The sequence below is a fragment of the Notolepis coatsorum genome (genome assembly GCF_963971535.1).
Source record: "Notolepis coatsorum genome assembly, chromosome: 6".
NCBI classification, from domain to species: domain Eukaryota; kingdom Metazoa; phylum Chordata; class Actinopteri; order Aulopiformes; family Paralepididae; genus Notolepis; species Notolepis coatsorum.
In genome coordinates this window covers 118,711,408-118,732,878 of record NC_140170.1, presented here as the reverse complement: position 1 = coordinate 118,732,878, position 21,471 = coordinate 118,711,408, and the positions used below count along the sequence as shown (strand labels likewise).

Genomic DNA, 21,471 nt, shown 5'->3' with positions numbered 1-21,471 from the left:
ATAACTGTTTCATGCAAATCCGCCTGATCTGTATTGTAAATCAGCATGAATTAATCTGGAATCAATCCATGAGCATCGGCACGGCGAGTGCGCGCATGGTGCAGGCACTGGAGCGCGAGAGGCTGGGCGTGTGGGCGAGACGGCAGACTTGCCACTAACGGGGAACCTGCCGCTTTAAGAAAAACGGCTCTCCTGTTGAACGGGGAGGCAGGCCGGTGATTTTCCACTCGTGCTGATGTCTCCGGTCCCCCCATTTTAAGAGACAAAGGTCAGAAAGAAAGGCTTATAAATAAAATTTACAGTCGCGTCCGCCCTTATTCGCTCTCGGACACAAGACAACACGGCCAAGACAAGGGACAGCCACGCGCAAAAGGAAATAAAAGGAAAAATAAAGCAACAAGAAGCAGGTAATGAAAAAACACATAATCTCCGTATTTCCCTATACACATGTATAGCTATATAGGGTGAATATGTGTTGGATTACTTGGAATTGAAGTGCATTTCTTTCTTTATTTTTATTTTTATGATATATTTCCATACTGCACTCAAGCCACTAATGGTTGTGGTGATGAAAACGTGTAGGCCTATTTGCCTCTGGATTGGAACAGGTATGTCTAGGCTGCAGACAGTTTACTTAATTTAATATTTTTGAGTAAATATTTTTTTTGTATTGACAATTATAATGGGAAAGTTTCATGAATTGAATTCGTGTTGATATTGTTGAGTGTGGCCCGAGCTCATGAGATTGGAATGCTCTTTTACAATTGTCTTCAATTTAATTCATTTTGAGATGCGCTCATCAAAATCTTATGATGGATTATGGGGTTTTTAATTGTTTGTAAATGTTTTAATTCTTTCTGCTGCTTAAAACGTAACGCACTTGCCAATTATTACATTTTGTCCTTTTCTGTTCTTTCCTTGTCTGTGATGCGTGCGTCAAGTGCCTGGGGTGTAGGCTACTGTATCATTGTAGGATTTTTTTTTTTTTTTTTTAAATCTTAATCTGGGCTATATGTCTATTGTTCTTTTGGTCGCTTATAATATACCATACTCACTCCACATCCAAGGATGCTACCATGCTGTTCACTTATTTTTCTTCTTTCGCCCTTGTCAGTTAATATCTAACGGAACAGGGAAGTAGGCTAGAGCGCTCGAGCTCTAGAGATGCTCTCAGGGCGCACGTTGTACACGGCGCGGTGTTTGTGTGTGTGTGTGTGTGTGTGTGTGCAGTGCGTGTGCGTGCGTGTGTGTGTGTGTGCGTTTCGTCCTTGTACATTTTTCTAGGTGCATTCTAGCATTTTGCTTGCATATTAGTAGTATATCGTGTCTATCAAATTGTCCTTTACCACCGCCTTGTAGACTCGTTTCGTATTGAGCTATTCGTTATTTTCTTTGTATTCTTCCATTCGATTTTTTTCTTCGATTCTCTAATCGCCGTTCATATTGCATTGCATATCGATCTAGTATTCATTGTCTACATAGTGTAGCTGTGTTTCATTGGATGAGTTTTGACAGCCCATTGTAGGGTAGCGAAATGAATTATGCAGCCAAGGTGGGTGTGAACAGAGCCGTCCACATGTGAAGGCATTATTTGGTAGTTTTTAAACCGGATTGGGGCTTGACGGATTATAATGATGGCGTGTGACACACCATTAGCCCATCTCAGTCATAGTTGATGAATGAAAACTATATCCATGTCTATTCTAGATATTTTGTCCACACCTGAGTTTGCGTTAATATAGCTGAAGGGTTACCTTGTGCCTATTCACATGTAGCCAATGGAGTTTGTGACCACTAGTTTATTAAATTGGCGCTATAGAGCACTGTATGAGAATTGGGGTCCCCAAAATGGTGTAACCTACCAACTACAAGGACACAAGTTAGTGTAAAATCAAAGGATTATGGGTCAGACCAATTAGATTAACTCGAAGTGAAACCTAACTCAACATGGAACAAAGAACTGCAAACAGCATTTGTAAAGGTTGTAGAAAATGATGGAGGAAATGTATTCAGCTTCTAACATAGGGACCATTCATACTTTTCTCACAATGTGTCTTGGTAACCAATAGGCAATGCCTCAGTTTATTGGCCATGGTTGTCATTAATGATATAGGCTAATCACCTGCTAGTTGATTACAAGCATGCCTGGATTACTGACAAATGCGGACAGCCAAAGTCCCATACAGGGTTAGATGTGTAGATTAATCTCATAATCTCACTAATTTAAACTGGAATATGTAAATATGCAAATATGATTTTATTTTGAAAGGGGTCCCAGCATACTGTTTAAAATACAAGGGCACGAATTTAGTCAGATATCCTTTATCTAAAGGCCTTAGAAATGAGTATTCCAGAGCTGGTTTTCAAAAAGTGTCCTTCGAGGGGGACCAGACCCCCCTGGTTATATCTGTCCTGGGCATAGGACTGTCTCTTCCCTGGGCCCGCTGGTGGCATAATCTGTCTATGATTACAATCACCTGTTGTTTGCCAACCAAGATCTAGAAAACTAGTGTATTTGGGTGAACATAATCAAATCGAGTTGTTTCCAAGAAAAACTCTGCTGGATCCCTTTAAGCTAAGGGGCGTAGAGTCACAGTCAATGTCGGGGCAGGCAAGATTTCACAGCCAATTAATTGACAAGTTATTACCACAGTGCTGGAGCCACCTGGGCGTGGGAGGGAACACACCCCTTCGGGCCATGTGTGTGTTGCCTGTGAGCAGTGCAGTCAGGGTGTGTTGCTCGACGGAGGGCTCTGCTCCTGAGTCGGGCACTGATACAACACAGGCCTGGCCGCTGTGAAGAAGAGGGTGGTGTTAATAGTGGCTTAACATTCTATCCACCTTCTGAGCTGACTTTGAAGGGCTTTGTATGAAATCTGCTCAGGTTTTTTTTATCTCACATGCTGTGCCACAACTAAATAATGGGCTGCTTTGTTTAAAGCTGCAATGATTATATTCCGACCACTAGAGGGCAACAAGGAGCCACTGTAAACAAACAATGATTTTTTTTTTCTTTCTCCTAAATTATTTGGCTTTCTCCTAAAAAAATCCTTGTCTTATTTTGTCAAAGTGGTCATTGTAAATACATAGTATAGAAACATAATGCTGGCTGATGGTGGCACAGGGTTGATTGAGTAGGTCGGACACCATGGCTCAATGAGACCTTCTCATAGCAGCTGGTGATAAGACGTTTTGAAAATATGAAAAATCCTGCCATGAAATAATTATTGCTGCTTTTTCTACAGGGCTTTGGAAGCTGACATACAATTTAGTAAAATCTCAGGAACAAGCTGCCATAAATACAGGGTTGTGTGTGTATCTCTGTCTCTCTCTGTGTATGAGCCTATCTGCTTCTTCTTCGTCTATCTGTAGTTCTCTGTCTCTGTACGTAGTTCTGACTGTGTATGAGTGTGTGTCAGTTATAATTGGCACCACAGCGAGGTGACAAAGGCTTTTCATCGTGTCGTAATGATGTCGGATGTCAAGCAAATCGTCCTTGAGGAACACAGTGCACAGAGAGAGAGAGAGAGGGAGAGAGAGAGAGAGAGAGAGAGAGAGAGAGAGAGAGAGAGAGAGAGAGAGAGAGAGAGGTGCAGGATGAAAGGAGATGCATAAAGAACTTTGAGAAGCAGGATGCAGAGAGTTACAGGAAAATGATCAAATAGAGAAGCTTTTTTTGTATTTTGTTCTGGCACCATTTTACACTTGCTGGTCTGCTCCTAATCATTCCTATGAATGGAGTCATAGGAATGATTAGGTTTTGAACAGCATACCTACTTACACCAGCGATAACATTACAGGTTACAGTACATTTATTGTCTGAGAGGTCTCCCAACTTTCAGGTACAAGTCTGTGTCAGGTTGGATGTCACACAGTATGGAAGTATGGAGGAGGCACTTTATTTTATATCTAAAACAGTTCCTGTGTATTGTTGTGTCGTTTGTAAAGGTATTAGTCACTGTGGCTACTGGCAGGGCTGACACTTGGCACTAGACCTCAGCTTCTGATAAGCCTCAAATGGTAAACCCTCTGTTCACAAGCACCACATTATGACAAAGGTTTAATTCAATGGTCTTATCTTGTCCCCCATCTAAAAACAATCCAATTCAGGTAGCGAAGCAGGGGTATTTAAACTTTTATGTGAGTTTACACCAAGGTACTATAACTGCATGGTTTCAACCTTGTTACATTCGCCCCTCTGAACTCACTCCGCACATCACAGCGCCCCCAGCTGGAGAGCTTGTTACACTAGCACCTCTGAATTCACTCCACACACACCACAGCGCCCCCAGCTGGAGACCTTGTTACACTAGCACCTCTGAATTCACTCCACACACCACAGCGCACCCAGCCCACATTTACATTTAGTCATTTAGCTGACGCTTTTATCCAAAGCGACTTACAAGTTTTGTACGACAAGTCAGCAGGAAGGGTACAACTCTATCAGCTGAGTAACAATGTTCATCAAAGTGTTGAGTGCTACAGGTTAGTATATTAGGACAGGTGCATGACAGTAAGGTTAGTTAGCTTGATAGCTTGTTACACTTGCCCCTCTGTACTCACTCCACACACACCACAGCGCCCCCAGCTGGAAACCCGCCGCTCACACCACCATGTGGCCACAAAAGTTTAATACCATGTTTTTACCTGGTCACCTGAAAAGGATCCAGTTCAGAAAGGAAAGCGGGGGTATTTCGTTACAGGAGTGCGTTTAAGGGGCTATTACTTTGTGGTTTCAAGTTTTCAAGTTTCAAATTTGTTTATTATATGTCACAACAAAATACAGAATACTTTATATGAAATGCTTATTTCTGAAAGAGGCCCTGAGAGTGTGCTGCATACTGTAAAAAAAAGTAAGTAAGTAAAAAAAAAAAAAAAAAAGTAATTAAGGAGTAAAAAAATATTAAAAATCATTACAATTGTACCAGCCTGACTGTTGAGCTTTAGAAGTAGCTAACACATCTTTGGGTGTCTGGTATCGCATGCTGAATGTGTCACTCGCTTGCTTGTATTTCTGTGGACATACATATAGCATTTAAGTGTGTGTGAGTGAGTCTTGAAGGTGCTGGTGTCCCATGTGAAGTTGAGCCACCACTGTAAAATAACTAGGCTACTATGTGTGTCTAGGCTAACTCGGCTATGTGTGTCCGGGTGAAGCTTGAACTGTAACTGTAACTGAATAGGAGACAAGGTAAACATTGTAAGTGTGTGTGTATGTATCTCCCTGTGAGTGTGCATGTGCATGCGATGATTGATTGATTGATGGACTGTAACAGAATAGGAGACAAGCTAATTGTTGCATTGGAGTGTGTGTGTGTGTGTGTGTGTGTGTGTGTGTGTGTGTGTGTGTGTGTGTGTGTGTGTGTGTGTGTGTGTGTGTGTGTGTGTGTGTGTGTGTGTGTGTGTGTGTGTGTGTGTGTGTGTGTGTGTGTGTGTATGAGTGAGTGAGTGAGTGAGAGGTAACAGGATAGGACAGGAGCTGTGTGATAACAAGGGTTTCACTGCACATGCCTGTCCAGACCACATAGTAACAGATGAATAGAGAACGAGCACTAAGTGATTGGGGAAAAAGTCATTGATATGTGATTAATCAGAAGAAGATGATGTCATTCCACTAGTAATTGATTAGTATGAAGTGATGGGTTACTCATATGTAGACAGTGATTGATTTGGAGGTAAAGCTGATGCCTCCTCAGTTTAACACTAGTACTGACACTAGTACACACAAGTATAGAATATAATTGAGTAGAATTTGTCTGGATACTAAAGAATATGATCACGTTGTACTGAATAGAATTAGAATAGAATGTGGCTTCATTAGGTGAATGGATGGATGAGTGATTAATCTATCCATCCATCCGTCTATACATCCATCCGTCTATCCATCCATCCAGTGTAGTACCTTTCAGCCTAGTCATCCATTAACAAGTTAACACAGAGCAGTAATCCTCCTCAGACTACTGGGGTTGGCAAGGTCAGGATATTAGTACACACCCTGCCCACCCCCCCATCTCTCTCTCTGTCTCTCTCTCTGTCTATCTACATATCACTCCTCATAACGAGGGCCAAATAAATTCAGTAGGAGAAATTTGATCTTGGTATGGTTACAAGCCAATTGAGCATGCCGAGATGTGTTTGGTTTGAGAGGGGCTGGCCTCACGCCAAGCTGAGAGAGAGAGAGAGAGTGTGTGCGTGTGTGTGGGTGGGGGGGGGGGTCATGGTGAATGAAAATGACCAAACGTCAGTCTCATCATGGTCAGGTATTTTCTCTTTGTCTTTCCTTTCATCTCTATCCATCAGTGTATAAACCCTAATATACGCAATTTGACTGTATGATTGAATGACTGATCTTTGGGTAAAGAACATAATGTTAAAAGAAAGACACTGTTTTACATGGCAGGCGGCAGGATTGGGGTGATGCTGAAAGCTATGATGGGATTGTTTGGTGATTATAAGCCATGGTGTATCATAAACTTGGGTGTAAATGGTGAATTTTAGTATATCATACAATTGTTTGCGTTGGGAGCATAACTTCAAGCCGGGAAAACGTATATTAAATGCAATATGTCATATAATTAATCATCTATTGGGAAGGGGCCTTATTCACATATACTGTATCTCATACAACTAGCCTATATGTATGAGGTATATGAGTGGATGCTTTTATCCAAAGTGACTCGTAGCTCATCTCCGCGATACAGAACCGTGCTGTGAAGGGCTGAGCCCAGTAAAGCCCAGTCGGGCCCCAGAGTGTTTCCATTGCATACAGAACCAACAGGGCTGAGCTCGCTACTACGGTGTTGCTCCCGGGACGGGAGTGTCCATTGTCCTGCTAATGACGCTAACCGCTAGCTAATTTCAGGCTGCAAGGCAACTTTTTACGATGGAAGACCTGAGTATTTTGTTACTCGCTCCTGTGGATTTTTGTATAGAGTAGGATAAAGCATAGTGATGAGGGAGAGCATTTGAGTTAGCCTAGCGACCTTCTGCCAAGCAGGGCTCACCGGCGTCACCGCGCATCTACAGATGTGGAAGAAGATTTGAGTTAGCCTAGCGACCCCTGCCAAGCAGAGCTGACCGCGCATCTACAGTGGCTGCAAAGAGAATGATGGAACTGGATGAGGCCAAGTCAAGCGCAGGAGTGGTAAGTTATCTTGTCATTAGGCTGCAGCACAGATGGCTAGGCTTGTCGCTACATAATACTTAATAATTACATAAACAAGTAGGCTATGTTTTTGATGTAGAAACATATCTTTCCTTTATGTTCATACATCGTCTACATATTAACCATCACTTGTAAAACATATATATATATACATATATATATAAAACAGGATAAAGATTATATACAGTACTGTATGTATACAGTATAGGTGACAGCAGAAACATCAGAAGTTTTAAATTATGAAATCATTTATTCAACAAAGAGGACAATAATAGACATGTATTCAACAACACTTGAATGATAGATTATGGTCACATTAATTGAATATAATAATGATGTCTGCAATAGAATAAAAGGGAGTGGATCTCGTCTAATGTTGACTCAGAGTGTGTCTGGTGCCCTTTGATCGCGTTAACAATCTCCCAAAACAACCTTGAAACTAACAGCCTCTGCACTTCCTTCTTTTCCTGAGAAAACACAAACACATTATTCATTATTTGACAGATATCGACACTAATCAACATTTATTGACAACCAGTATGGACTGATTGTTGACTGATGAGGCTTCATAAAAAATGTGGTCAACTGAAAGTGCCCCAAATTGCCCTCAAAGCAGGTTTTCGTAATAGACGACATGTATCACTCAAGAACAGTAACTTAATTCTAGCTATGAGACCACTCTAGATAGGAAGGTAGTAGTAACCTGCTATCTTATGAAAAGTGTCTCATGTCATAATCCTGGTCATAGGGCCCCTGGGGGATAAAGTCTGGAGGGTGTATAGTAGGCTTTACCCCCCCCCCCCTCTGCCCCCAGTGGAAAGTCCCCATGTGGACACGCCCTTTACAAGAAATAGTTAAACCTGTTATTGTAATTGTGACTTAGCATTCATCACATGATGGGCACATCCGGGTACTTTTCATGGTTGCACTTACTTTCAGCGGAAATCACAGACAGACGCCGTTCCTATTGACCAGCATTGTATTTGGCCTGTATGAAAACTGTAGGCAGAACGCTTACGTTGTTTGAAAAGTGTGTTTTGTTAGTGCACCATGTTAAGTCAAGCAATTACTTTTCAACACTGGCCGTCGTTGAGCGTTCACCCCATTGTGAAAAGTTACGTTTGGTCCGTTTTCAGGCATGCATATTTCCCCCCGTCAGCTGCAGGATATTTCATAATTTCGCTACCTGGACAATCCCTGTTTATTCCATGAGTTGTTTTCCCCCAAAAGAGGCGAGGCACGATCAAAATAGAGGCATGGCGATCAAAATTTACTGCGGATGATGTATTGCCAGTGTGATGAATGCCCTAGAATGCATATCATTATATCAATGACAAAACATTAACTTAACACTATCTGAATTTTTTTTTTTTTTTTTTTAAACGAACCCTAACTAACCGTACTGTCATGCACTTGTCTAAACTAACCTACACTGTAGCACTCAACACTTTGATGAACATTGTTACTCAGCTGATAGAGTTGTGCCCTTCCAAATGACTTGTCATACAGAACTTGTAAGTCGCTTTGGATAAAAGCGTCAGCTAAATGACTAAATGTAAAATGAAAATGTAACTTGGGTCCAAGCTGTTCCATAGCAACACAATTTCAGTGAAACCGTCTGTAAAAACATGTATTTGACTTGACAGTTCAGGAATGTCGTTAAGGGTAAATGCATGGAGGCCTATTCTATATCCATGATGTTAATTTCCCAACCTGATATTGTATTTGAATCAGTCAAAATGAATGTGACTGTATTGAATAACCTACCCGGGTTATAATGGACTATGGTGGGCTCTTGGGGAGCGAGATACCACCCTGTTGCCCCATTCTAATGGACCAATCATAAGTGAGATGATACCACTCTGCCAGCACCAGATATCAAACCAGGCCCATATCTTCCACGGTTGGTTCCCAGAACCAAGTAGGCTGGTATAATGGAGATGCATGCAGAACGGTGAATTTCATGGCACCGGACTGTACTGCACTGTAGTGGAAAAAAACGATTAGAGAAACCACAAGTGCATATATTTTTAGCATTGGCCTTCACAGTGGGAATTAAACCCTCAACCCTGGCAGTGTTAATGCCATGCTCTACCCACTGAGCTATGCAGAACCATACCAACAGACGAGATGTAAGTTTATCAATGTAGCCAGTAGTGTAGTGATAAGTGTCCCCTCTGTCCTGTTTATAGAGGTGGGTATAACATTCATTATATTAGAATGTACCCTCAACTGACCCTGTAGGCCTAATTTCCTCCATTGACCTGAACAGGACAAAGCTGTCTGTCTGAGACAGAGAGAGTTACTCTGTGGATCTCGTTTGGGTTCAGTTTTATTGCTTTGCGCACGTGTGTGTATCCTTGGGCATGTAGGTATGGCAGACAGTATTGCTGGAATCTAGGGTGTTGGTGTACTTGCTGCTAAGAATGAAGTCCAGGCTGTTGAGAGAGAGAGAGATGTAGAAAGAGGGGGTAGAGACTAGAGAGAGAGATGTAGTCCAGAGAGAGAGAGAGAGAGAGAGAGAGAGAGAGATTTTTTTTGATTTTTATAAAAACTTTATTCTTTACTAAAATTACACAAGATGCAACAAAACGTTCAAAAATAAAATACTCTACAACTCAAAACCAAACAAACAAAACAAACAAAAAAGGAACAAACAAACACAAAACAAAACAAAACTCACAAAAAAAGAACAAACAAACAAAAAAAATCAATTAGGGACAATGATGCTGAACCTGAACCAAATTGCCACTTGAAATTTTCCCCCACAGGGAAAAAAGAAACCCAAACGATCCAAAGTTCTGGGCGTATCATAGAGAGAGACACCGGAGAGGCACTGTAGAAACCGTTGTCCTGAGAAGAGCGTCTCTAGCTTCACCTTTCCCCGCGTGGTACAACACATCAGGCCTTTGTGCGTGTCCGACAGACTCCAGTCAAAACTTATCCCGTGGATAAACAGGGCCGCCCTTACAGCTGACCATCCTCCTTCAGCCTCATCACATTTGCTTCTACCGTTCACCAGTCTTATATCACATGGCATCGATGATGTCGGGGGCCGAAAACAGAGCATAGGGATCGAGATGCACTCTGGACCGACATCCTCATCAGACAGTATGTCACCCTTGCCTCCCCGTCCGAGGCCGCCTTTTCCTCCCTGGTTCAGAAGCCGCTCCAACCTCACCTCCCACACCCCCGTGCGGAGATTGGCAGCCCTCAGTGACTTCTCATCGAGCAGTCTGATTCGAGAGCTCAAAGCCCTAATGAAACCCATTCCGAACATCGGGTAGAAATTTACCAGCAAAGTCCTCTTCACCATCACCCTCCAAAGCTGAATCAGGAAACCGTTAATTTCGGCGTAGACCGCGATGAGCCCCACAGTCATACCTTTCAACCCTTGAACAAGGTACCGGTGCCGGTAACATACAAAGACGGCAGAGACAACATCCCCCATGACGACTCTGCTGAAAATTCTGCCGAAGGAGTAATGCGTGGCCTCCCCATCGGGCATGAAAACGATACGCCCCGCTCCTGTCTCTGAATCCTCCATAGTCCCAGTCCTCATAAAATTCCACAAAAATATAAGAGTATATGAGATGAACAAAAAAAGTCTCAGCCTCCTTTCCCCGGTATCGGGACACCTTGAAAAGCCCAGCCCCAAGTGACACCACACCAGTCCCTTCAATAAAAAAACTCTCATTTAAAAAAAAAAAAAAAAAACACAAATAAAACAAAACAAAAACGACACCTATTCCACTCCAGCCTCCTTCACACTGGGGCCCTGTATCACCTTCTGCACAATCTTTCTCATCCTGTATATATCTTTGTCAACAAAACGACCATCTCCTTTAAACCTCATATGTTCCTTTGCTGCTGCAACAAACAAAATTTTATCTGGAAAAGAATCTTTCACCTCTACACTCTTCCTGTTCTTTGTCAACTTTAAAAACAGTTTCATTGCTTCTATTGAATAACCATCTTCCACATATTCATCATCACTATCCACAACCATGTCTGCCCATAAACGCCCCTGTGTACTCTGCGTACTGCTAAGTTCCTCCGTCACATCTGCCTTCTTAGCTTGAGAGCTCGACACCCCAAACACCTCAACCTTCCTCTTCTGCCTAGCAACCCCCACCCCGCCGTCCCCCTCCCCCATGTCAATATCCTCTACTTCCTCCACCCCGACCCCCTCAACATCTGCAGCTACCCCAGGTACACTCCCCACATCTGTAACCCTTCCCGTCACGACCCCCCCCCCCCACATTTTCATCCCCACCATCTTCTCTTTGCATTACAATAGTTCCACTTGCCCCCTCTGTAACCCTTCCCTCCACGGCCCCCCCCCCCCACATCTTCATCCCCATCATCTTCCCCTTGTATGTCAACAAGTTCACTCCTCACCTGGCTATTTAACGCGTCTTGGCTGAGACAAGCTCCTTCCACCACCCCACCCCCCACCCCCACCTTTCCAACTCCACCATCCTTTCCCTGTGTTGCAATCTCATCCGTACCTCCTCCTTCCCTTTCCTTATCACTTCTATCCGGTACGATAACCTTCTCAGAAACCTCCCCACTACCCCTCATCCCCTGCCCCCCCCCCCCCCCCCCCCCCCTCAACCCCTCGATTCCCACCCCAAGCTGGTCTTCCTTTCGGCCTCGCACCTTCCCCATCATTTTCCCCCCTGCTCGGCCCCTCCCCAGGGCACGCTTGTCTCTGATGCCCCTCTTTTCCGCACGCAAAACAGCGCATGTTTTGTGTTGTCGCAAAAATAATGTACTCAAACCCGTCTATTACTACTTTAAAATTAAGATCTAACTCATCATCACGTCTGTTCATTACAATGAATGTCTGCCTTCGGTGAGAAACCACATGCTTCAGTTCCGGTGCCTTGAAACCTGAAGAATTTTTTTTCAACGGGGCCACCACTTTTCCAAACCTTGCGTGTTCCCTCAATATCAGATCATCGCTCACCAACGGAGGAACGTTTGCCAATGACACCTTTTTTGCCGGAGTTGTGAGCGGCAACACAGATACAAAAGTACCATGTATGACCAAACCGTCCGTTACCAGTTGATTAACTTTAGTCAAATCATCTAGAAATATTATAATCCCCCCATTCATACGGGCCGCTGACTTAACGGCCGCAGCTCCCACTTTCCCCGCTACCGCTAGACTACAGTCTTCCACTGAACACGGAAAAGCCGGCGTGACTTTAAACCCATGTTTCCTAGTTAATTTCGCGAAATCCATGCCGCCGCGACAGCAGTCAGCTGCCAAAGCGAACACTGACAACGCTATCAGCCCACCATTAACACACAACCAGTCGAATTAAAACCCAGTCTAATTCACAATTTGACAAACAACACAAAGATAGGAAAAAGTTTAGAAAAGACTCACACGTTCCGCTCAGCAGCACCCACTCACTCCACCCGCTCCGCCATCCACACGCATGCGCACAGAGAGAGAGAGAGAGAGAGAGAGAGAGAGAGAGAGAGAGAGAGAGAGAGAGAGAGAGAGAGAGAGAGAGAGAAAAAAAATCTCTGGTGAAAGGGAGCGTAAAAACATTACACAGTTCTGCCGTGGGAGCGCCCTCATCAAAGTTTTATGGCTGGTTGTATGTCCTTGATTCTAGTATCTGAGATGAACTCCACACTGCTGCAATATTAACAGGCTTGAACCACTAACACACTTACAGACACCAAAATACAAGCTTAAGAATTGGATTACAATCAGCATTTGTCATATTTTGCAACTGTTATAATTTGTTGGACTGTGTGTAGCTCCGTAGTATGAGGTTAAAATGGAGCATGCATATGCACCTTTATTTAATACAAATTGTAATGATTCCAACATGACTTCCGGTTCCCGTATGTCTGGGAGCTATAAACTACTTACAGTACAGTAGAGGCTCATTTATCTGAACATGAAGAATCAAATATACAGTGATGCAAAAATAATATTCACGAAACAGGGTGCAAACCATGGGGGAGCTATAAGGCCTAAAAAAAATAATGGTTTGTTTCCGGTTGCCGACCGACCCTGCCCATTTAGGTGCGACCCAATATATTATATATATATATATATATATATATATATTTTTTTTTTAATAACGTTTCATAGAAATCTTAGTCAAACCTTTAGTATTATGGATATTAAACATGCTGGCAGAGTACATGCATCCATGTTGTTGGATTTTAATTAAATAAAGAAATTCCCTATCCATAGTCACCATGGGAAAGAATAAAAAAAAATGAAATTAAATAAATTCCCTACCTACCCATGGCCTTAACTGACAACCAACAGGAAACAAACAATATGTTTTGTTATGCCTAATGAGACATCAGCTCCCCTGAAAACATGATTTGTGAAATTTTGGGGGGTCTCTAAAATACTGACAATACATTTTTGCCATGCATTTCTATTTTTCTCAATTTTCTGTATCGTCATCATCGTGTATAATGCGTAAAATTAGTAAATGTATGATTCATGATTGCTCACTAATTCGCCGTAATACATAGCGAAATGCATGCTATTCTTGCATCGGAGCATGGCGGTGCTGCAGGCACAAATCAAACTACCCACGTTTTATCAGAAGAAAAAACAAAACATCTGCTTCTATTTTAAGGTAAGACCTGATTTTCCTAATTACAGTAACAATTATCATTATTGCTCATTTATTAATAATAATAATAAATTAATTTTATATAGCGCCTTACATTAGGAATCTCAAAGCGCTTTACATACATGGCATTATAGCATACAGACAAACACAGTACAGGGACAAACACAGTACATGAACTTTCACAATGACGACATAGTGGGGATAATACAGAGAGAGGGAGACAACTTAGAGACAAGACAGAGAAAATGTTTAAATAAATAATAATACTAAAGTATAGGTCTGTACAGATGTGAAAATGTAAGTGATGCAGGGGTTGGGGGGTCAGGAGTGCGGGTATGCAAGTTTGAACAGGTGGGTTTTGAGGTGGGACTTAAATGTTTCTACAGATGGGGCTTCTTTGATGTTTGATATTAATGTTCTATGGTATGTGTAGTGGCCGCTTGTCATTCCCTAATATTTTGACATTGCGCCACGATGCACCTACTTGTGTTTCTACTCGGGTCGGGTAACAAAAGTTGTGGATGTTGACAGAATTTAATGTCCAGGCTGCTGCTGATGTAGTTTGTAAGGTTTATTGTCCAAAAGACAATAATGATTGAAAACAGAACAGTTTGCGTCTCTCTATTTCTCCGTGGCTTCGGTAGAATTTATTTTTTCTCACAGCAGGTGCATAACGTTGCTCTAATTACAGAGGCTATTATATTAAGATGTGGTGTGCCCCTAGTGTTGCGCTTGTCTCGTGTCTTGTCTAGTGTTGGATCAGACGGGCTGATCTGAGCATGTGTATTTCAATATGTGCGTCTTCATCATGCATGCAGACCTGTGTGGACTGTGTGGTTCTGTAACGTTGTCGTTACTACAGCAGGCATCACAGTAAAGTCCTCGCGCTGCGCGCCACTAACCAACCAAGCAAATATGACCGTTTTCCTTTGAGGTTTCTTACAAATTAACGATGCTTTATGGTGTCTTTTATATGTCGCCCGAAACCCATTCTAGAGATTCCCACTTTTTACTGGGAATGGGGCGTGGCCGTATTTGGTCCCAGACAATAAGAGTGGCTGCGATTGGTCACTGTGACGTTACAACAACAACAACAACAACAACAACAACAGCAACAATATCAACAACATCACCCTCATCTACCTCCACTGGCTCCCCATCAAATCCTGCATCACCTACAAAACCCTCCTGCTCACTTACAAATCCCTCCATGCTCTGGCACCTCAGTACCTCTCTGACCTCCTCCACCCCCTCAGTCACGGTCCCTGCAATCCTCAGACACTGGTCAGCTCTCCATTCCCCGAACCAGACTGTGGACCTTTGGGGACAGAGCTTTCAGGGTGGCAGCTCCCACCCTCTGGAACTCCCTCCCCGCAGAACTCCACAATGCCCCAACTCAAAAACTCCTCAAAACCCACCTCTTCAACTTGGCCTTGGCTTTGACCCCTAATTTCACACTTTGAATGTTGTGTCTGTCCACCATGTTTGTTATTTTTGTTTGTTTCCCCCTATGTAAAGCGACCTTGGGTTTTATGAAAGGCGCTATATAAAACAAAGTTATTATTATTATTATTATTATTATTATTATTATTATTATTATTATTATTATTATTATTATTATTATTATTATTATTATTATTATTATTATTATTATTATTATTAACACTTTCAGGGCCATTTGGATCCGTCTAAAATCACTCTAGACGGCCAGCATTTCTAAACAGACTTGCATAGTCCGTGGGGCTGTTTGTAGAGCTAAATCTATACTTTATAGTATTGCTATCTGTCCATTCTCATTGTCAATTGAGACCATAAACCGTCCCTTCAAAATGGCTTAAAGAAATAATTTTTTCATCAATACGTTCTCATTTTATAGCATCTTGAATATAAGCGTTATAAGGGATTTCGGCTAGTATATTTCCTGGAAGGCGAGATACAGGCCGCTAAGCTAGTAACGTTAAATCCAATGGCATTTCGGCCCTACAGAAGCTACAGTTAAAAATCAAACTGCATATGATCGGTATGATGGTCCACCATGAATGGATGAAAGGGGGGGGGGGGGGGGGGGACCTCGTTTCTGATTATTGATTACCAATAACCGTGTTAGCCTCAGTAGCCACATTCGCTGACCGGGTGGATGGCTATCATAACAAGGTCTGATCAGCATGTAATTTACGTGAAAAAGATTTCCCAGTTATCGATCGTCATGTGGTAGATCGATATGTCCATTGGCTGATGATATATTCCTTTACTGCACACTGAAATCCGCTTCCCAAAACGTATTCCGTGTAACAGGCTATAGGCATCGCTTCATGTTAGCAGAAAACTACATTGGAGATCCAGAAAAAACAAGACAACTTCTGCCTCAGGGAACACTGCATTATCAAGATAGCGCCCCTAAGGGGATCTGGCCGGTAATGCACTTTTTCAAATTCAAAAAGAGTAGGGTACTTCTGCAGTGCTGCTCGGTGACATCGAGTAGGTTATTAAAATGTGTTAGGGTTTGAAACCGACCTCAACAGCACGGCACAGACAGGTAGTTCAGAGTTAGCCAAATACTAGGGCGTATTTATTTACAGAGTCAAAAAGAGTCAAGTAACAAATTCTGAACAACAAAAAAGGAGACTGCCTTCGGCAGAGTTATATGCGGCTCTGCAGATCCTCTTGGTGTTAGAAGTGGGGAATCGGCGTTGACGCCGTTGCGGCTCTGCAGATACTCCCAGCTTCAACTCGACGTGGAAACGGAGAGAGAGAGAGAGATCAACAACAGTCCAACAGTACACAGAGGCAGTGCAGTCCCGTCCTCCCTTAGCTGAGTCCAGAACAAAACAAAATGGTACTTCTTCAGTGTTTATCCAAAACACACAATTTAGCTGAGTCCAGTACAAACAAAAACGATACTCTTCAGTGTTCTTCAAAACACACAATTTAGCTGAGTCCAGTGCAAACAAAAACGATACTCTTCAGTGTTTATCTTAAACACACAATTTAACTGAGTCCAGTGCAAACAAAAACGATACTCTTCAGTGTTATCCTAACACACAAAAACAGATAATCCAAAAAGGGTTTGGTTCCAACTCACCAAAGCGCAAACATGTAAAGCGGGCAACGAGGCGCAGCTCCAAACGGAGGAACAAGGTATTCACCAGCGGCAATCCAAAGATGTCCTGGAGGGAAAGTAGACGAGGCACAACAACGGGGGGAAAGCAGGCAGAAGCAGTAGTATTCAAAACGACCGACATCGATTGAAAGAAGGTCCCAGTATAAGAAGCCTCTGGAGCGCTAATCACAAACTATGACAGGTGCGTGCTGGAATTGGTACTTGCTCCAGAAGCGTGTGGCGGGGAATGCACCAATCAACACAGTACCTTTAGGAGCGTGTGACGGGGAACGAACCAATCCTCACAGTACCCCCCCCTCCACGGGAGCCACCCGGCGACCAGCCCGACCCGGCTCGTCCGGATGGGCACGATGGAAGTCGGTGATCAGGCCGGGGTCCATGATGAGCTGGCGGGAGACCCAGCTCCATTCCTCCAGGCCGTATCCCTCCCAGTCCACCAGGTACTGGAACCCCCGACCCCGCCGTCGAACGCCCATCAACCGGTGGACCTGCCACTGGGGGTGTCCGTCCACCATCTCGGGAGGAGGCGGGTCCGGAGCAGGAGGCATCAGGGGACTGAGAGAGACAGGGTTAACCCGGGACACATGGAAAACGGGGTGAATGCGCATGGACGCAGGAAGCTTAAGACTCACCGCCGCCGGACTGAGCACCTTCAGAACCTCAAAAGGACCGACGAACCGGGGGTTAAGCTTCTTGGCCGAGGACCGAAGCGGAAGGTCCTTTGCGGACAGCCACACCCTCTGCCCAGGGTGGTACGTCGGCGCAGGGACCCGGCGCCGGTCAGCCCCACGACTGGCGCGCTCCAATGACCGGAGCAGCGCAGTCCTGGTGATCCCCCAACCCGACGGCACCGGTCGAGATGCCACCTCCGACTCCTGTGCAGGGAAAAGAGGGGGTTGGTAGCCCAGGGATATTTCAAAAGGTGAGAGGCCGGTGGCGGAACTGACCATGGAGTTGATGGAGTACTCGACCCAGGGAAGGCTCCAAGAAGCGGGTTTCTCGGCAGCCACACACCGAAGAGCAGACTCCACGCTCTGGTTCATCCTCTCCGTTTGTCCGTTAGTCTGGGGATGATAACCAGAGGAAAGACTGACCGTTGCCCCCAATCCCTTGCAAAAAGCCCGCCATACCTGGGAAGTGAACTGGGGCCCCCGGTCCGAGACGACGTCCTGGGGAAACCCATGGAGGCGGAACACATGGCGTGTCAGGAGGTCCGCCGTCTCGGCCGCCGAGGGAAGCTTGGGAAGGGCCACGAGGTGAACCCCCTTGCTGAACCGATCCACCACGGTCAGTAGGCACGTGTTCCCCTGGGAAGAAGGAAGTCCCGTGACGAAGTCCAACGCCACATGGGACCAAGGGCGGCTCGGAATGGGAAGCGGCTGCAATAGCCCGGAGGGCGCCTGGTGGGAGGCCTTGCTGCGGGCGCAGACCGCGCAGGCCAGTACGAACTCCTTGACGTCGTTCCTCATGGTGGGCCACCAGAATCGACGAGCCAGGAAGGAGAACGTGCGATGAACGCCTGGGTGGCAGGCGAACCGGCTGGTATGGCCCCACTGAAGGACCCGGGACCAGACTGAGTCGGGGACGAAGAGGCGATGAACCGGTACATTGCCTGGAGCGCGATGGAAGCGTAGGGCACGCCTTACCACCCCCTCGATGCCCAAGGTGACCACTCCCACCACCCTGGCCTCTGGGAGGATGGGAGTCGGGTCCTCAGTGGTTGGAGCCCCCTTGGAGTGTAACCGGGACAGGGAGTCGGCCTTCGTGTTGCGGGAACCAGGGCGAAACGTCAGCGAGAAGTCGAACCGACTGAGGAAGCTGGCCCATCTTGCCTGCCGGCCATTGAGGCGCTTGGAAGCACGGATGTACGTCAAGTTCTTGTTGTCCGTCCAAATGGTGAATGTCTCCTCGGCCCCCTCTAGCCAATGACGCCACTCCTCCAAGGCAGCCACAACCCGATTGCCGATGTCATAGTTCCTCTCGGCAGGGAGGAAACGACGTGAGTAGAAGGCGCACGGATGTACCTTCTGGTCCGTTGCCGACCGCTGAGATAAGATAGCCCCTAGTCCGGTATCCGAGGCGTCCACCTCTACGATGAACTGTCTCTTGGGGTCTGGATGGAGCAAGACTGGGGCGGTAGTGAACCTCTTCTTGAGGGAGCGGAACACAGCACCCGCCGCTGGGGACCAGTCGAACGGCAGGGCGGGAGAGGTTAGCCTGGTAAGTGGTTCCGCCACCTGGCTGTAGTTCCGGATGAATCTTCGGTAGAAGTTGGCGAACCCGAGGAAGCTCTGTAACTCCTTCCGAGAGGTGGGTTCCGGCCACTCCTCCACGGCCCGGATCTTGCGAGGGTCAGCTCGGGTCAAGCCTCTCTCCACGATGAAGCCCAGGTAATCGACGGAGTCGGAGTGAAATCGGCACTTCTCTGCCTTGACGAAGAGCCGATTGTGGAGGAGGCGCTCCAGCACACGGCGGACATGCTGGATGTGTTCCTCGAGGGTCTTGGAGAAGATGAGGATGTCGTCTAGGTATACCACCACAAACTCCTCCAGCATGTCACGAAGGACGTCGTTCATGAGCGCCTGGAATACCGCCGGAGCGTTGGTGAGGCCGAACGGCATTACCAGGTACTCGTAGTGGCCCCTGGGAGTCTTGAAGGCGGTCTTCCACTCATCGCCCTCTCGGATACGGACCAGATGGTAGGCACTCCGGAGGTCCAGCTTGGTAAAGACGGTAGCCTGGGTGAGAGGCTCGAAGGTGGAGTTCATGAGAGGAAGAGGGTACTTGTTCTTAATAGTGATCTCGTTGAGCTGGCGATAGTCAATGCAGGGTCGAAGGTCTCCGTCTTTCTTCCCAACAAAGAAGAAACCGGCCGCCACAGGGGAGGAGGAAGGCCGAATGAGGCCTGCTTCCAAGGACTCAGAGATATATCGATCCATCGCTGCCTTCTCAGGGACGGTCAGACTGTAGAGGCGGCTGCCGGGAAGGGGAGCCCCTGAGCGAAGGTCGATGGCACAGTCGTAAGGCCGGTGAGGCGGAAGGGCCTGAGCCCGGGACTTACTGAAAACCTCCTCGAGGTCGTGGTACTCGGGGGGTATAGTCGAGAGGTCCGGAGGCGGCTCACAAAGGGGGCTCCGGGGCGAGGGACAGGACGCCGCCTGAAGACACTGGGCATGACAGGCGGAGCTCCACCCCCTGATGGTACCAGAGGACCAGGCGATGTGGGGCTCATGCAGCGCGAGCCAGGGCCTGCCCAGGACTACTGGGACAAGAGGGGATCTGGTGATGAAAAACTGGAGTCTCTCAACGTGGTTACCAGCAATGGTGAGAAGGACTGGACAGGTGCGTTGAGTGATGTCAGCCAGGCGGTGTTGGTCCAACGCGAACACCTTCAAGGGTCTCACGAGCGGAATGTTGGCCTGGGTAGCAAACTCGAAATCCAGGAAACTCTCGTCAGCACCCGAGTCGATGAGTGCCTCCACCGTCGCCCGTTGGTCCGCCCAGGCCAGGGTGATGCTCATCAGACGACTAGGTGGTGCACGGTTCTGGGAACGAGAAAAGCGGCTCACCAGGATCTCCCGGGGTCCCGGCGAGCCTGGTCTTTTGGCCGGGTGGGGCAGTTGGAGATACGGTGCCCATCCCGGCCGCAGTAGAGGCAAAGGCCGGACCTGAACCTGGCCTCTCGTTCAGCCGGGCTAAGGTGTGAGCGTCCCAGCTGCATGGGTTCCTCCTCGGGCACCGAACGGGAGGGGAAGGAACCACCAGTTGTGGTGGAAGCAGGACGGGCCGCAGTACCGTCACGAGTGCGGGGGGTCTGGGGAACCTCTGGAGGTTCCAGTCGGGCTCTCTCACGCCTTCTCTCCCGGAGGCGTCCGTCGATGCGAATGGCGAGGCTGAATAGGTCCTCGAGGGACTCAGGTTCCTCACGGGTCGCGAGCTGGTCCCTTACAGCGTCGTTGAGCCCCCTCATGAAGGTGAGACGAAGCGCTTGGTCGTTCCAACCGCTCTCCGTTGCCGCCAGTCTGAACTCCAGCATGTAGTCGGTGACCCCGCCACTGCCCTGCCGGAAGGTGCCCAACCGAGCTCCTGGGTCCTGGCCACGGGCTGGGTGGTGGAAAACCCTGCGGAGCTCTGCCACGAAGTCTGGGTAGGAAAAACAGAAATCAGCCCCCATTGCCCAGGAGGCAGTAACCCACTGTGCTGCCCGGCCTGAGAGCAGGTTAGTCATGTAAGCCACTCGGGCTCCCTCTGAAGTGAATCGGCTTGGTTGATGAAGAAAAACCAACTCACATTGCATGATGAATGTGGCACAATCCTCGAAGTTACCATTGAACAACCGTGGTTCGGAGAGACGGGGCTCCCGAAACGACCCGACATCGATTGAAAGAAGGTCCCAGTATAAGAAGCCTCTGGGGCGCTAATCACAAACTATGACAGGTGCGTGCTGGAATTGGTACTTGCTCCAGAAGCGTGAGGCAGGGAATGCACCAACCAACACAGTACCTTAAAGGAGCGTGTGGCGGGGAACGAACCAATCCTCACAAAATGGAATAAAAGCCAAA

The 21,471-nt window shown here is 46.3% G+C and overlaps 1 protein-coding gene across 1 annotated transcript in view; it reads left to right on the top strand.

Annotated features, from left to right (window-relative positions):
- Positions 1 to 256: 256 nt before the first annotated feature.
- The window catches only part of LOC311231218 (sodium- and chloride-dependent taurine transporter-like), a 92,667-nt gene continuing 71,452 nt past the window's right edge, over positions 257 to 21,471 (top strand). The window contains 1 exon segment of the mRNA XM_084317761.1: positions 257 to 407. The gene's annotated coding sequence lies outside the window, so the exon portion shown is untranslated.